Below are 11,959 nucleotides of genomic sequence, written 5' to 3' on the forward strand. Positions count from 1 at the left end.
GACACCCCCCAAAAACCAAAAAGAAAATACCCAAACTAACCTTTAGTGTAATTACCATATTGCCCTTGAAATTTTCTCAGTACACCCCCCCTTCCTCCTCCTCCGTTTCGTTTTGAAAAGAAAAAAAAAACACCCCTCAAACCCCCCTTAAACCCCTCGATCCATTTACATCGTTTAGGCGATCTTTGAAGGAGATTTAAGCCCCATTCGAAGCATGGACAAGCAACTAGTGATTTGGGACGAAGAATCGGCCGCAAAGGTACGTGTTCCACCTTGTTTCGAAATTTTTTTTTTTTCACGGTTCGTGCTCCGTTCGGCACTGGATCGCCGAACAAAAGGCTTCTGTTCAGCTGAACAGTGCCAAACAGAAGCCTTCTGTTCGGCAACCCTCAACCGAACAGAAGCCTTCTGTTCGGCACTGTGCAGCCGAACAGAAGGCTTCTGGTGCCAAATCGCGTGCCGTGCTGAATTTTGTGCCGAACAGATCCTCTGATTCATTAATTCTTGGTGATAAATTATTTTATATGTAGGGCTATGCTACAACCGAATCGAGTATAATTGGATCAGAATTTGTACTGGATTACACAAGCGAATTTACAACTTACGAGGTATTATAATGTATTGTGCAATTTTGTATTAGTTTAGCGAGCTATTTTTACAACTGTGTACTTACATAAATTGTTTAATGTATAGATCTTCAAGAGTAGAGAGGACTTGTGTAATTGGTGTCGTGAAGCTGGGAGGCGAAATGGTTTTGTTGTTGTAATCAAATCATCCGATGCAGGTACCATTTCTAAGAAACCCAGAATTACGTTAGGTTGTGAGAGGGGTGGGACGTACCGAACCAAAAAAAAAAGCGAATAAAGACTGCCTGTGGGACAAAGAAGTGTGGATGCCCTTTTGCATTAAGAGGAAAGAAATTGGATACTGCGGATGATTGGATATTACTGGTCGTATGTGGAGTGCACAATCATCCCGCTGCAGAGAATCTGGAGGGGCACTCATATGCAGGGAGATTATCTGAGCAGGAGACGGAATTGTTAGTGGATATGTCGAAGAGTTTGGTTCGTCCAAAGGACATATTATCCACATTGAAGGAAAGAGATGCCCTCAATGTTACGACTATCAAGACTATCTACAATGTACGTCAATGGTTTAAGGTTGTAGAGAAAGCCGGGAGGTCTGAAATGCAACATCTATTAGGTAAATTATCAGAGGCTAAATATATTGAGTGGCATAGGAATTGTACTAATACGGATGTTGTGCATGACTTATTTTGGGCACACCCTGGCAGCATTGATTTGTTCCGTGCATTTCCCCGTGTGTTGATAATGGATTGCACGTACAAGACGAATAGGTATCGTCTTCCGCTCTTAGAGATTGTGGGGGTGACATCTACTGACATGACATTTTCAATTGCTTTTGTATACTTAAATTCTGAGCGGGAAGAAAGCTATACTTGGGCATTAGAGAGATTGCGCAGTGTCATAGCTGATGATGTTTTGCCTGAGTTGATTGTTACAGATAGAGACTTGGCTTTGATGAATGCAATTCATAGAGTATTTCCTACTGCTAGACATTTATTATGTAGATGGCATATTAGTAGGAATGTTTTGGCCAAGTGCAAAAAATTTTTCGAATTGAAGGAGAAATGGGATAAATTTATTATGAGTTGGAATGTACTAGTGCTGTCCTCCACGGAAGACGAGTATAATGATCGCTGGAGTGCACTGCAGAGAGAGTTCGGTACCTATCCAGATGCACTACAGTATGTGTCAGATACTTGGCTGAGCAAATACAAGGAAAGATTTGTTGCGGCGTGGACGGATACATGCAGACACTACGGAAATGTGACGATAAATAGGTATCACAAATAAAGACTCATTTAATTTTAATTTGCCTCAATTGTTATATCTAACTTTCATTTGTTTACTAGGGTCGAGAGTGCACATGCAAAGCTCAAAAAGCAGCTTGGATCAAGCCAAGGAAGTTTCGAGTCATCTTGGACTAGAATACATGGATTGATTGAGTTGCAGCACAGCTCCGTTAAAGCCTCATTGGAGAAGAGTTTATTGGTAGTGCAGCACAACTTCAAGCCAGCTGAATTCAAAGAGTTGCGAGGTTTCATATCTATAAGTGCGTTAAATCATGTCCTCGCCCAATCGAAACGAGCCAATTCAGTTGGGTTTGATGATTCAAATTGTGGGTGCGCTATTCGACGCACACATGGTATACCATGTGCTCACCAGATTGCGCGGTACAGGGTGGAAGGTCGGCCCATTCCTCTCGACTGCATAGATCCTCATTGGAGGAAACTTGATATTGTGCTAACCCCCCCCCCCCCGTGCAGCCAATTTAGTTGAGTTGTGATGCAGAGTTAGATTTGATTGCGCTACGATTCAAGAAGTTAGATGGGGCTTCTCAATTGCAGATGATCAAGAAGTTACGAGAGATTGCAAGTCCAGATAGTACACCTCTTTTAGAGCCTGCAAAACGGAAGACCGGTTCACGTGGGCGCGCTTCAATGAAGGTTGATACGTCTACTCGACGTGACCCGTCTGCGTTTGAGTTGGTTCTATCTGGACAGGATAGTTATTCACCTGGTGTTGAGAAAATTACCATCCGCAATCCATCTACTCAGATTCAAAAGAGGCGGCCCAAGCAAAAGGTAAGTACCAAATATTTATTTCCTTACAATAGGTATCACAACGTCTACGGGACGGTCCGTGCCGTGCCGGTATGTGATGTGCCGATACGGGACATGTCGGGACGTGCCGTGCCGAGATGTGCCGATATGGGACATGTCAGGACGTGCCGTGCCGAGATGTGCCGATACGGGACATGTCGGGACGTGCCGTGCCGAGATGTGCCGATACGGGATGTGCCGTGCCGAGATGTGCCGATACGGGACATGTCGGTACGTGCCGTGCCGAGATGTGCCGATACGGGACATGTCGGGACGTGCCGTGCCGTGCCGGTACGGGATCTGCTGAGACGGATAACTATTTGGATATTTCTGCCATTGTTACATATTTTCTATCATTTGATATTATTTGCAGGTTTTTCGTACTAGAGCCCAGTCACATACGCCCATTATCTATATTGATGCTATTCCTTCTGCCTTGAGACCATACATCCAGCATATCAAGGATGTAAAAGCTGATGGGAATTGCGGATTTAGGGCAATAGCTGACTTACTGGGATTTGGAGAAGATGACTGGGTGCGTGTTAGGAAGGATTTATTGCAAGAGTTGCAATGTCATTCGGACCACTATCGCACATTATATGGTGTGGAAGGGACGATTGCTGAGATCACTCATGCATTATCATATTATGATGATTGTCCACCATATGACAGATGGATGACTATGCCGGACATGGGTCATCTTATAGCATCCTGCTATAATGTTGTCCTATACCATCTCTCGTTGCAACAATGTCTGACCTTCCTACCTCTCCGTTCTGTGCCAGTACCTCTTCTATCCCGCAAAGATATCGCTATCGGATTCGTAAATGGAAATCATTTTGTTGAGGTACTACGTTCACAACACTTGCGAATATTTAATTTTGCTTATTTAATTTTGCTTATTTATAATTTTGTAGCTATTAATATTTTCTTATTTCTAATTTTGAAGGTGTTCTTGTTGCCGGGACATCCCGTTCCGCCAGTAGCGACCAACTGGCGAAAATATCATCTTCCTTGTGCTACCGGATGGGAAAATTCATATGAAGCCCGGATTCAACAGTTCAAAGAGAGCATCTCACCTAATGTTATAATTAGCGAGACAGTAGAGTTAGATTGATTGTTTATATATGTACAATTTTTGAAAGTTGTAAATTTTTTTGGGCTCTTAGAGTCATGTACTGTGAAACTCCATCATCAATATAAATCAAAAAATATCTGTCTTCGCATTGTTAGATTGATTGTTATGTGCACTGTTATATTTGTGTAAAATAGAACGGGCCAGGCTTTACAAAGATTACACGTAAATGTACCAAAAATATATATTTTTCATTAATATCAACAGTTTCAAATTACACAAAAAAAAAGTCGAAGCTACATAATCAAAATAAAGGCTCCATCATCAATCCCTATGACGCCGTCGTCGACGCGTGTACTGCTGTACGTCCGAATGAGAGGGTGCTGGATCCGAATGAGAGGGTGCTGTACTCGGGCCAGGCTCATCACCCAGAAGTAACTGATGCATCTGACAAATAGCATGAAATAGGTGCCCGGCACCTAGTGACGTAGCCTCTGAGAGACCCATCCGTACAATGTCGGTACTGATACCGAGTGCATCTGCAATACGCCGCCGGTGCATGTCAGCATCATCATGACCTCCCCTATCTAATCTAGTAATGAAAAACTTGTCCTTGATGTTGGGTATCCAATTCACCCTAAGGACGTGATCTAGGCTAAAATTTGGGAATAAAAATAATCCTTAGTCTAGCAACAGAAAAAAAAAAAATTTAGATTCGGCCCCATGGGGACCAAGATATGGGGCCGACCCAATTGCAGCGGGTCGGCCCCATGGGGCCGAACCGAAGGCACTGGTTCAAAGAACCAGTGCCGAACGATTTGGGGAGGCGGGGGGGGGGGGGGGGGGAGCTACCTCGAGGTGGTCGTGGAGGCGCCGGCGAGGTGCTCGTTGCTCGGGAGATGGCCGGGGAGGTGGTTCCGGGAGAAGCCGGCGAGGTGGTCGGAGATCGGGAGAATGCCGGCGACGAGAGGGAGAAGGAGGAACGGAGGGGTTTTGGGCGTTGGCGAGGTGCTTTGGGCGGAACAGTTCAAAGGGAGACGGAGGGGGTTTGGCCGCCGGCGAGGTGCTTGAGGCGAGGTTTTTTGGGCGGAAGGGAGAAGCCGGCGGGTGTTTTGGAGGGGAAGAGCGGGGTGGGGGGGGTTTGGGGGGTGTAGAGAGCAATTTAGGTGAGGGGGTGGGGAGGGTGGGGGGTAATTTAGGAATTTTTAATTTTTTTAGGGGTGTCCTTAGCAAATGGGGGGGTGCAGAGAGTATTTAATTTTTTTTTAATTTTTGGGGGGTGTCCTGAGCAATAGGGGGGGTGTATATAGAACCACCCATTTTGGTGGCATCAACAGAAGGTATATTTAATTTTTATTTTACTAGAATGCCCTTGGAGGCTTCAAGGGCTATGTTTTTGGAAGAAATTACACCTAACCACCGAGATGGTAGTGCGGTGGAAACGGAGCTTTGATTCCACCGGAGTGGTCCAGATTTGAAACGCACAAGCGTCGATTAAATGCGGAGATCGGATGCCCCCCGCCTGGTTTATCCGGTGGAATCGCTATTTGGTCTGTCGTTACTTAGATAGTCTTGGTGTGACGTACTCACACGTGGGACAATCCACGGGTGAGGAGGATATGAGTAAAATTGAGTATACTCGCATCGAACATTCTCTAGCGGAGGAGGCTCAGTGGGGGTTGCTACGCGGGTGAGGTTCTCCACACCTCCTCTTCCCTTTTTTAGCGCAAAAAAAAAAACACCCTACATTGCATGCACCAAACTGCACCATATCAATCAAATTTCTCCTTCCTAGTTCCTACAAACTTTATTCATCATACCGCTCATCTTGAATTGTCTCCAATTATTCCTAGGGTGCACTTGAATCTATGTGTTTGATGGGGAGCATCACATACTGATGTTATTAATTTTTCTTTCTTCTAAATTAAAATTAATCTTTACATTAAAAGGTACAAGGTGGCCAAACTGATTTTTAGTATAACAAAACTTGACTCATTTCATGTCTTCAACAGGGTATAGGGAAACGGCAATTCCGGTCATATAACCAATTGCTCACGAACCTCTTACATAAATAATAAAAAATTTAAAAAGAAAGATAGAAATGAAAGCTACTAAGTGTTGAGATAATAAAGGTGGGATATTCGATGGTGTCGGATATTCGATGGAAGGCATAATAAATATGCTTCTCTAAGATCCGCAATTATACATATCAATGGTCATAAGATGCAAGCAGACAAATATTTTTGTCGCATGACCTGATGGAGAATTCAGTTACGGTGAGATGCTATCAACTTCAATAGCCCTTCCATGTTTTTCGCTATGGCGTGTGCAAACTGTTATCACATGTTGTTTAGTAGAAGCTAACTTAATTAACATAATTTACATCATTTTATTCTATAGACTTCTTAACTTAAGTAACATGATTTACCTCGATTTAATTTATAGACTTCTTGATCAAACACAGCGTAGAAAGAGTTCCGTGCACTTCAACTAATTTGAGTGAGCGAATCCTCTACTCAAACTATTTGCTTCATCTCATTAACCATTTTTTTTAAAAAATTTGCAACTTGTGCTAAATCTATGCTGTAATTCGAGCAAGCTATCTTCAATCACAATTGTTTGTTCCTGCGCAGCCACCGAGATGAATGCATGATTAATTGGTTCTATAGAAGAAAGCCCAGAAGGATAACGAGCCGAGCCCACAGATGGAAAGGATATGAGTAAAACCGGCCGGCGTTTCCAACACACGGTCATTTTTATCTGCATCGAACATTCTTCCGATGGGATGGAGGTCCGGTGGAGGTTGCTACGTGGAAATGGGCTTATCGGCTTGTCCCTTCCTCTCCTCTTCTTCTTTTCTTTAGGAAAAAAAAAAATAACAATATCTTATTAGAATATTCTATTTTGGTGGTCGGAAGGATACCATCATAATTTATTAGCAATTTAATGAGACCAACTGCACCGGTGGCAGCATCAGACGGAGAAATTTTTGGCGCTTGCGTGAAGGATTTGAAACGAAGATTTTACTGCAAGTAAAGTTAACCTCGTCAACACGTCGTGATGGGTACAGGACAAAGGTGAAAACGACTCTTGGCCATGTGATTCTCTGATGTGGGTGACGTTGAACTTTTTGGGTCACTCATTTACCCCAAGAAAGCTAAGTATGCTTATGTTGCACTTTCCCTTCATCTGTGAGATGCCTTGGTAGTTGGGTATATTCCAAAAGCAGCATTCTCGTGTCAAATCCGAGTAGCCTGCGATGCAGGTAACGGACCCAATATATTTTCAGAAATAAACAATGGAAATAATTTAATAAGTTATTAGATGGTCTCTCTCGATAAGCCCATGGTAAAAGGCTACGTTTGGCATGCCACCCTGCAGGAAGAAAAATCCTTCTGGGGAATGACTCGACGATGGTTATTGGATGGATCTTGCAGGTTTCCAGCAAAGAGGTCGATGATTATCATCCATTGTTGAGAGATATCCGAAGCATAGTAGTGAAATTGTGCTCCAGACAAAGTACGTATTTAGAGAGGCCAATGGAGCCGCAGATTGGATGGCCTCTTTTGTTGCCAACTATTCGGAGATCTTTTTTGGATAGAAGAGGCGGAGTTATCTAGTGCACTCCGTGATGTACTATTTTTTGACTTTTTTTATTGTATCCGTACATGTTATATATGATATTCACGTTGTTAGCCACACAAAAAAGGGTTGATTTCTAGATTTCAAAAAATAATTCCTTATAAATTTCATTTTTAACTTTCAGACTGAAAACTCCATTTAATTTTTAATAAATACCTGCCAATGCTTAATCATCCGAGTTTTTCATATTTAGTTACAGAAATTTTAATAAAATATTTTTTTTTATATAATAGTAACTTACACTACAAACACATGAGTACAACCATAAAAGTCAAAAAGAAGAAATCGACAACTCTCACACACATCTTAGTCAGCAACTATCAGTATTTTTTTTGCCAACAGAATTACTTTTATTAGTAAAATGTATATTTTTTAAAATATTCTTTTATTATCTCTTTTAAGAAAAATGATATAGCTGCCACCATGAGAGTGTGAGCTTGGGCCTTCTTGGATATAGAAAGGAATGCCAACCAGGAGAGATCTTTGCCTTAATTTAATCTTCAAGCTAATCTTCAAAATCCACAAGGCAGTTTTAGAGACGGGCAATGCAGCAGGAGGTGGTTCATGTTTTCAGAATTTTAGAGAAGGGTTATTTTCTGATGTTATTAGAGGATTGCACCAAAGATCATTCGAAATTTTGGGAACTAAACTGAATCACTCCATACAGTTAATTTCTGAGATGGTCAAAAGTGAACAAGAAAAAAAGAGAGAGAGAATTATTTACTGATGAAAATGTAATAGGGACAAATAGTGAACAAAACAACAAATATTGTATCTAACAACATCACGGGTAACAAAATTGAAAAAATAAGCAACAATTTTTCATCATAGCAGTTCACACCAACAAGAAAACCTAACAATCTATTCGACAAAACAAATTTTAACATAATGATGCAGGAGCATGGCGCATGGATTCAAGGAGGCCTTGCGCCATAAGGAGTCCTTATGTAGGTATGAGTCCTTGTGTGACTATGAGTCTAGTTAATTTGGGTCTTAAATTGAGTTGTAATTTTGTTGATTTGAATCTCCTATTGAGTCCATGTAATGGCTGCCAGGTGGCACCTAATTGAGTCCTTATATTGGAATGCCTAGTGGCATCATTCTAGGGTCCGCGCCATAGGTTGAATGGGTCAAAGCCAAGTAGATTTCCACATGCCATGAGAAAGCAATCCTTAACTTGGTCAAAGGTTACCCAAGTGCCAAGTGTCTCCATGTGTCGAAGGATTAGGATTGAGGATTTATTTTGATTTGGTCAAATCCTACTTTAGTTAAGAGTTTAGTCATCAGAGTTAATATGAGTTTTGTTATAAGATTAATTTTCTATTTTGTTCTAATGCCCCATTTATTTAAAAGATGGACATTGAAGAATAAAGGCAGAATCTTTTGGCTTGCAATTGCTTGAGTTTGAAGAAGCGAGAGGCTTCTATTCTTCCCCGTTGGTGAGATGCCAAGGGACCCTACTTCTTCCTAGGTGAGATGCCAGGAATCCTCTTGAGTTTTGAATGTAAGTGAGACTCTTATATTCAGCCCATAGTTACCTTAGCTCCTAGTTATTTCTATTGCCATTGTTACTTGTCATTGTTACCATATTCCCATCGTTGCATTCATCCATCTCCATCAGAAAATTCCATAAGTTTTAGATCACAAATATATGCCATAGACCCTTCATAACACGTCCTTATAGTACATAACCAAGTCATTTCATTAAAAAATTTCATTGGAAGAATTCTGCTGCAAGTTTTAGGCCGCACCACAACTTTTTCCCTACGCCGTCACATAAGCTATGAATTGAGAATGTAATAAACCATGAAGTGATATATTATGTTAAATTTAGATTATATAATTTGATGATTTAGTTTGAGTTGGATTGGATTATGCAACCTCTTAACCCAAAACCAATTTAATCCAATTGGATTTTTCAAAACAAGGATCGGAGATGAACCTGTTCATGCTAAAATCGGAACCAAACCAACCGGGTGACTCTGAGACGGTTTAAGTTCTTGGGCTAATCCAAACCCATGTGCAGCACCTATTGGCTACCTGAACCCATAAACTACCTCAGAAAATGAGAAGAAGAGGCGCAGCTGGTTCAAGTGGAAATTGCTTAATAAGGTTAGTTAGATTTATAGCCAGCTTAATTCACTAGAACCATGGGGAATTAGGTTAAAATTATGGCCTCTTGCTTAACTATAGCAAGAAGCCATGTACAAACTAGAAAGCTAAGCACTTATGTTTGGTTTTATTAAAATAGCACTACTAACCAAGCCATCATGGTTTTGAAATAAAATTGCAACAACCCCTATTCTTTGGGTCTTTCCTCTTTTTTTTTCTCGGTGACTTGAAAAACATGAAAAGTGGAACGCCATGCGAAACGTAGATACACATTAACGAATTTTGCATGCACACGAACTCCAAAGTTCGTGTCATATGTTAAAATAATTTTTTGTTTATGTTTTTCTGTTGATAATCCAGTGCCTAATATGTTCATCATAACCATAGCATCCCCTGCCTAACATGTCCAACAGCCGTTTTTTTTTTTTTTTTTGGCACTATAAGAATGATCCCTTTTTCCTTCATTCCTCTACGTTTTTAACAAAAGAAAAAATACTTATGCATTTTGAAATAAAAATGTACTAAAGGAATCCTTGCACCTAGGTGACACAAATGATTGGTGCTTTTAATCCATGCGCCCATCTCGAATCACATTGGCCCTGCAAGATAGGGATTGTATTTTGTTATATTTTTTTGCATTGAAGAAGGATTCACCTTCTTTTGCATGAATCTATCGTTGGATTATCTACCGCACAGCCGAAAGTCATCTGATCCTGCTATCCCATATTCTTCTGTCAAAGGATTCTTGTCTTTGATTCGCTTGAGCTTTTTTCATGGCTTTGGAGTGCTCATAAAGGCATAACGCAAGGTACTCTTTTACCACGAAATCTTCTTGGTTGGATTGGACTTCAGAGCCGAGAAACGGTAGAGGGAGGGTGACAACCCCAAATGACTAATCTAGCTATATGCGAGTATAGACATATATTTAGTTTCATATTAATTATTTGCTGATTTTTTTTGAATATTTATATAAACTAAAGAAAACGAAACAACAACTTTCCATTAATCTTTTTGGATGAGATCCTAAATTGTTATACACTTATACTATTATTTAAGCAAATTGAATACGTGGTCCGCATTAACCACTTGCTATATTTACGTGATGGAAAAAGCTATTGTATAGCTTCTAGTTTGATTTTCGATTTTGAAATGTGCTATCTTTTTCTCATCATTTTCTTACAGAGCCTGGTGGAGGCGAGATAATGAAGATGGATCGTTGGAAAGGAAAGTATCTCTTGCTCTGTAGCTAATTCATCTAGCTCTGCTTGCCATCAATCTTTTCTTTTGGATCGTTGTTGTGGTGGTTGTGGGTTGATTTGAAGATTAACTATTGTGTGTGGGCATTTTTAAGAAAGAGTTGGTGGGGTAGATTGCAATTTTAGGATTTGCAATGTCTTGTCTCTCAACAAGGAAAACTGGGCTAACTATTAGCTTTCAATTGCCCCTTAGCCATTTCTACCTACGTGGCAAATTCTACTTTGACCCTTCTCAGTTTGCATTGCTAGCCATCTTCAAAAATACCTTTTGTGACTAAAAATTTAGTTGTTGAGCTAGTAGATGCATAATCGCAGAGGTTCCATTTTAGTGGACAATGAGTTAATATTTGATTTGTAAAGTTCTGGTTCATGTGGACCTAAACCTTCAACAAGTGGATAAGTTGGAAACTTTCTAAACCTTCTCAATTTATAAAATTACTTTTTTCAAAGAGCATCTTAATACACAAGACTTCTGCCACTTCAAAATCTGTAGGATCAAATATATGTAGTCTTCCACATCCAGAGAGATAGTTTTCATATTTCAATCACATAACACTCAGATCACCAAGGAGCGCGCCCCATAAAATTAATTTCTCTCTCTCTCTCTCTCTCTCTATATATATATATATATATGTATATTGCATGTACATCCTTCTATTTAAAATTATAAGTATAGAAATAAATATTTCTATCTATCTTTCTGGCCAATTATACTAACAAAAAGTCTTGTAATAGTCATCTAAATATAAAACTTTGAATTTCAAATTCCTCTTTGTACAAACCAAATGTCATATTTTTTTGTCTTATTAAAATATCCATCAAAAGTGATTATAAAAATAAATATTAGAGTTCCCAAAGACTAAGGGAATACGAGAAAAACAAAAACGAATGGAGGGATTAGACAGTACAAACATCGAGCTCACAACTTTAATTTTAATTAAATTATTTATTTTTTTTGAAAAATATGTTTCCTTCCTTTATTTGGCCTCAAAGATAAAAAAGAGCACACAGTTCATTTTGGACGGAGAAAAGAAAATTACAGGATTGTTACGTCTACAAAGTGTACTTTTAGAGACTAATATATAACTTCTTGGAAAATTACAAATTGAGAATTAGCACACGGTTAGGAGAAACTGAGGGACTAATATGCAAAGTCCCACATATTTATGAATCACACTGTTCCCAAAC

At 40.0% G+C, this 11,959-nt stretch overlaps 1 long non-coding RNA gene across 2 annotated transcripts; it reads left to right on the plus strand.

The window, feature by feature from the left end:
* The first annotated feature begins 8 nt into the window (after positions 1-8).
* On the plus strand, positions 9-3,918 carry LOC149751050 (uncharacterized). Of its 2 annotated transcripts, XR_016398922.1 has the most exons (3): positions 9-259; positions 531-784; positions 3,636-3,918. It is a non-coding gene; the product is annotated as an uncharacterized LOC149751050 (long non-coding RNA). The 2 variants fall into 2 exon arrangements; XR_016398923.1 differs by lacking the exons at positions 9-259; positions 531-784 and adding an exon at positions 2,824-3,533.
* Positions 3,919-11,959: the final 8,041 nt, after the last annotated feature.

This window comes from Phoenix dactylifera, chromosome 17 (genome assembly GCF_051530095.1).
Source record: "Phoenix dactylifera cultivar Ajwa chromosome 17, Ajwa_hap1_PhDact_Kaust_v1.1, whole genome shotgun sequence".
Classification (NCBI taxonomy): domain Eukaryota; kingdom Viridiplantae; phylum Streptophyta; class Magnoliopsida; order Arecales; family Arecaceae; genus Phoenix; species Phoenix dactylifera.